Source organism: Cryptomeria japonica, unplaced genomic scaffold, assembly GCF_030272615.1.
Source record: "Cryptomeria japonica unplaced genomic scaffold, Sugi_1.0 HiC_scaffold_808, whole genome shotgun sequence".
Lineage (NCBI taxonomy): Eukaryota > Viridiplantae > Streptophyta > Pinopsida > Cupressales > Cupressaceae > Cryptomeria > Cryptomeria japonica.
The window spans coordinates 40,748-46,472 of NW_026729556.1; the positions used below are offsets into that span (position 1 = coordinate 40,748).

The 5,725-nt window shown below is 36.2% G+C and overlaps 1 pseudogene; it reads right to left on the reverse strand.

Annotated features, from left to right (window-relative positions):
* Positions 1 to 4,750: 4,750 nt before the first annotated feature.
* Positions 4,751 to 5,458, reverse strand: LOC131027789 (photosystem I reaction center subunit III, chloroplastic-like; annotated as a pseudogene).
* Between the last annotated feature and the right edge of the window lie 267 nt (positions 5,459 to 5,725).

Here is a 5,725-nt window from a genome sequence, read left to right on the forward strand (position 1 = left end):
TTTGATTAATCCATTCTTCTAACATCCTGCTCTATTTCTTGCATTTGTGTATATCTTCCATCACCTTCTTCTCAATAATTCCTCCAGTGTGCGCTAATGTCAAAGTTGAGGCTGACTCCAATTGTGTATCTAAAGAATCCACAATAGATTTGACATAGGATGAAAGAACTTGTATTTGTTGCTTTAGTTGATCCTTTTCTTCCTTATCTTTATTTTCTTTGTCAACCAGAATAGCTACTAAAATTTGAAAATTATGGACAACTCCCTCATGTGTTGTAGGACCTAAATCCCCCTCATCTTGCTAAAATCTAACTCATTAGCTTCATGTACATATTTTTCAACAATGGGTTAAGCTACTTCAACACATAAATTTCTTGATGATGGATTAATTCCCAATCTAGATGCAACCTTGGTTTTCTTGGGTTTGGCTATCCTGTGAAGTACATTTGCAACTGCATCAAAACTAGGAGCTATCAGCTGAACAATCCTCTTCTTATTCTGTAAACTCTATTGTAACCAGAATGATGAAGATGATAGCAATGATTCCTGATTGGTCACATATGTAGAGGTTAAAGATGTTAAATTATTTGGGAACAAAAGAGATTGAATTTCAGCATGAGCATCATTCATATCAGCTTCCTCATGAGTGGCAAAATCATCATGTTGGGGTGATGAAATAATGATAGATGGTGAGACAAAAGGAATTTGCTGACTTTCAACATTGGGAGGGTGTTGAGGTGAAATACTTTCTAACTCATCTTCAAGCTCGTGGACAAGATTCACTACTTTTCTTTTTGTCCTTAATTTTTTTTCTTAATGATGGAGCTAACCTCGCATACCTTTGCAAGATCCTTCTATTTTTCTGGATCTTCTCCATCATCACCTCCTTTGGAAATATTTTGGTGTAGACTCATCAGTGGGTTTCATCTTTGCAGATTAGCTAGAATGAAAGAACATCCTTGTGTTTCACTTCTCTCTTTTAAGGAATTGACTTTATATGAAGGCTTAATTATTGTAGATTCAATCTTCTTACTTTTAACCCATTCAAGTGTCCTTCGAACCACATAAGCTGATCTTTCTTGAATACTTATTAACTCCGAAATTGACCAATTAATAGGTGGAAGTGGAAGAAGTTGAATCCTCTCAATGTAATAACCATCAATCAAATCAGATTCATCATCCTCAATGCCATTCATATTTATTTCAATTCTATAGTCAATTATTTGTTTAACAGAAAATCTCATTCAGTCCCTTGTCCACACTTCAAAATCATCTTCACAATCTTGCCAAAAATCTTCTATATCAAGAAAGTGTTCAAATCCGGCACCAAGTTCTTACTCTCCTGTAGCATATCCTTTGCTATCAAAGGGAAACCTCATTTCGTAAGGATACAGGTGAATCTTGCTATAGACCTCTTGATACTTTGAGCATCTAAATAGCTCTCACAACTATAATAACCAAGTCTAATGGGAATATAGATAATTATTTTTCTTTTATTCCGACAAATTTTGTTGACTTGTGTAATCTGTCGGCATACTTCAATGAGGATCAACTTATCTTCAACAAACCTCACATGAGAGGGAAACCATCATAACATCCTATCCAAATGTATGTGAACTTCAAAAATTGTATAAAGTAACTACGATATTTTTGAATCAATGCTACTACTTCTAAGGATATTCTGAGTCCGATATTGCCCTATAGTTCTCTTACTCTCAACATAGTGAAAGCATCATTAACCCGCCTGAAGTGATGATAACTTTCCTCCAATTGCAGTTGTGGATGATAATTGTAAATTTGAGTTGCATCATCATAAATGCCTTCAACATTCAAACCTAGTCATTTCTTCATCCTAGCAATGGCATAAAAGAGGTATGATGTCATATAGAAGTTATAATTATTGTTCAGTTTGAGTAGCTGATCAAAAAGATTATTGTTAATAATCTCAGCCCAATTAATAAATTGTGTGATGCTAAAAATGTGGTAAATAAGAAAGGCATACACATATAATGAGACAATAAAACATAATGGAAAGCTTAATTGAAAACTAAATTAAAGATGCAAACCATAAGGCTTCCTTGAAATATTCCATTTCCCTCTATTCTTGAGGACCTTGAAGATGTTGGATTGATTGGCTCTCAGTGGAGCAATGACCTCCAAAGTGGCAACTCAAGAGTTGAGTAGCTACTTGATCATGATTGATTATGCAAATAATATGAAATGCATGATCTAAGAAACTAGATTAACATGCTATGATTAATCCAAAAGTCTAATTACTAGATAATTGAAATGCAAATTGCCTATAATAACGATGCTAAAAATATGAATGCAAGGGATCCTTATTGCTTCAAAATGGGGGATATTTATAGGAATTCCAAGGCCAAAGCTGAGGTGGCTGGAATCAACTATCCAGATCTGATTTGAAGATATCAAGGGCCAAGATTGAGGAAGTTGGAGAAGAGGTTGGAGGAAGGGACACTTGTCATCTCTATGGTGACAAGTGTTAAGGAGCCTTTCTCATGAGAGGGAAAGTGTCCAAGGGAGGAGACATGTGGCAAAAGTGCCATGTGTCTCAAGGGGAGAATATCCACACCATAGGAGGTTAGGATAAGGAGGTTAGGACGTGCAAGATAGGATGGGGTTAGTTAAACCCACAGTTAGGTGAAATGGGTTAGGTTAGGGGGATGGTTAGGTTAGGTGGTTAGAAGTTAGGAGGCATGTGGGGAATTTTTATTTAAAAATTCAAATAATAGGAAAAGGCTAATTAACTTTCAACAAATCATAAACTGATTTTTTTAATTAATTAGGGGATTAGAAGAAATGAATTTAATGGGGGGGATTAATCAATTTAGATTAATTAATCAAAGGGGACTATTAAAATGAACCTATAAAATAAATCCTTAGATTTATTAATAAGTAGATGAATGGGAGAATTTAATCAAATTGATAAGGAAATCAATTGAATTGGAAGGGGGATTAATTAAATAATTGCTTATTTAGTTAACTATCTTCAGACCATTTTTAGGTGTATACATTTTGACCCTCTTTGAAGCAAGGTGTGATGATGCGTTGGTTCAAAGTATAATCTCATTTTTGATGATGGTGATGTGATATTGGCTCGATAGGATGCCCCAGACATTGATTGATAAATTGTGGTATGATGATGCCCCCTTAGGAGATCAATTGAGATAATTGACCTTTGGAGTGGTTGGATCGTTACAAATTTGATTTCCCGATAAGAAATGATTTGATTCCCATAACGTTGATTGATGAAAGTGTGAGTTCTTTGATCACTATGGCGTGGTTCTAGATGTGATGATTGATAAAGCTTTATTGAATTGATAGGATTGATTAGATTGATGATATTGAGATCAAGTCTAGTTTCAGGAATGGCACCTCATGTATAAGACAAAGATGATCAAAATGTTTGGTTTCAAGAATGATATATCCTATATAATACTTGATCAAAACGTCTAGTTCCAGAAAGAATTCATCCTATATAAGACATGATAGAATGGATCAAATGACATCGATTGATAGAATTGATAAGATTGATTGGATAAAGAACTGACTGTTTGGTGATATCATGTTGCAGGAAGATTCTAATATGCTGATGTGGGTTCATATTTGAGGGGGTAGCATAAGATTTTCATTGGGTTGACAATATTTGGAGAGATAAGTCATGGTTTTGATTGTGTATACACCTGTGATGATACATTGATGATTCCTGCAATAGATTTGGCCTTGGATAAGATGAGCTTTTGTGATCCTATGCAAGAATGAAATGCAAGATAAATGCAATTGCAAATGTGAATGAAATGCAATGCGGTGATCAGACCAGTCATGTGGTCATTGCTTTGTTTCATCATTGAGTCATTAAAATATGGGAAGTGAGTGCAAACATCAATGGTATAATTGAACCATGATGACCTGGGCACTACTTTCATGGGTTTTGATATTTCAAGTTAGCACAAGCATCGAGGTATAATTGAACCAAGATGACCTAAGTGTTGCTTGCGTAAAATAGGCAGTATTAACCATTTCTATATTCAAGTCCGAAATGTCTTCTATGATACTCCAATGATCATGTCCTGAGACAACTTTGCACATATGAATGATTAACTTACATACAACAAACAAGAAAAATATCATGTTCCTTTCGTGTTCCCCTAGTCAAAGACATCCTAGAGTCACTCAGAAATCATGATAGCAAAAAATCAAGATAAAATAGTTGAACCATTATTGTCAAAGTGTTAAATTAATTAGTCAAAAGATATCATCCATTGATATGTGTCTATCATGTTTAGACTGATATGTGATAGCTGATGGTTGACAATTTGAACTTGTGTTCAATGTTGGATGTGTCTCATGTTTTCACTTGGAAAGTGTTGCCTAACTATTGTTTTGCCTATTTGATTAAGCTCAAAATGATGAAAATTTTTGCCCCCAGCGAGGTTTAGGATTTTGCCCCCAGTCTAGAAACAACTTTATTATGATATATAAAATGATCCAAAACATGATGAGAAATCACCTGGGATGCTTGCGTATGTACAAAGGCTTTATTATGGATATGAACAATGCTAATGGAAATGAATGCAAGCAGAAGGATGCATGAACCAATAGATGGAAGAGCTAGCTGACAGATAGCGCATGTTTGCCAGGTTTTCACCATCTGTTTTTATTGCACTTTTTCTCATATTTGATTTTTTTTTTTTTTTTCAAATACAAAAGGATGGGTGAGATTGAAAATTTATTTGGGAGAAATAGTAATGTTGGCATCATCCTTAATGAGCTTTCCACTAAGGAACTCATTGGCAGCAACAACAGGCCAGATAAACCCTTGGCCAATGATGCAGGCATAAAGAGGAACATCAAGGATGATCTCCTTCTAGGTGGGTTTCTTCTCAGCACGAACAACAATGAGGTAGGAGCGCCCAACCCACCCAATCCATCTAGCAATATACAAAAAGAGGAGGCTAGGAGTGATGAATTCTACCCAATGGGCCTTGTCACCATCGACAATCAGGTGGGGTAGGTCATTAGTTCCACAGAGCAGCCCCTCTTTCCCTTAATTGTTGAATCAACACTTTGTCTTCTCAATACTGGCCTTGATTGCTAGGGCAGGAGCACTCTTAGGGGAATAAGCCTTGAGGTTGTTCTACAACTTCTTTAGGGCATGCTTTTCCCTCTTCTCGAAGGCCTTGGATTCCTTGCAGGGAGTCATCCCTGCAATGACTGCCTACGCTATCCCCACCGTCGCTTTGCTCATCATCACCACCGCCAGAGCTAGGGTTGTCAACATCTTCTTTCCAAATGCAATCATGCCCTTGTTCGATTCTGATCCCTCACTCATTGAGTACATCACTGCTCGCCTTTCCACCTGGCATGGCGTTCTGCAACCCAGTGATTTTCCTACTAAGGGATTCATTAGCCCTATTGGAACTGAAACTTTTGCCATTTTCTTTGTTCTTGTTAGGTCTTTTGGCACATGGGTTAATAGTCTAATACTTTTGGCGCAAAATCAATTCTTGTAAGGGAGAGGTCTTAAATGGATAAGCATGCAATCTTTACCACCATGGTAAATAAGACATACACATATTATGAGACAATAAAACATAATGGAAAGCTTAATTGAAAACTAAATTAAAGATGCAAACCATAAGCCTTCCTTGAAATGTCCCATTTTCCTCAATTCTTGACAAACTTGAAGGTGTTGTATGGATTG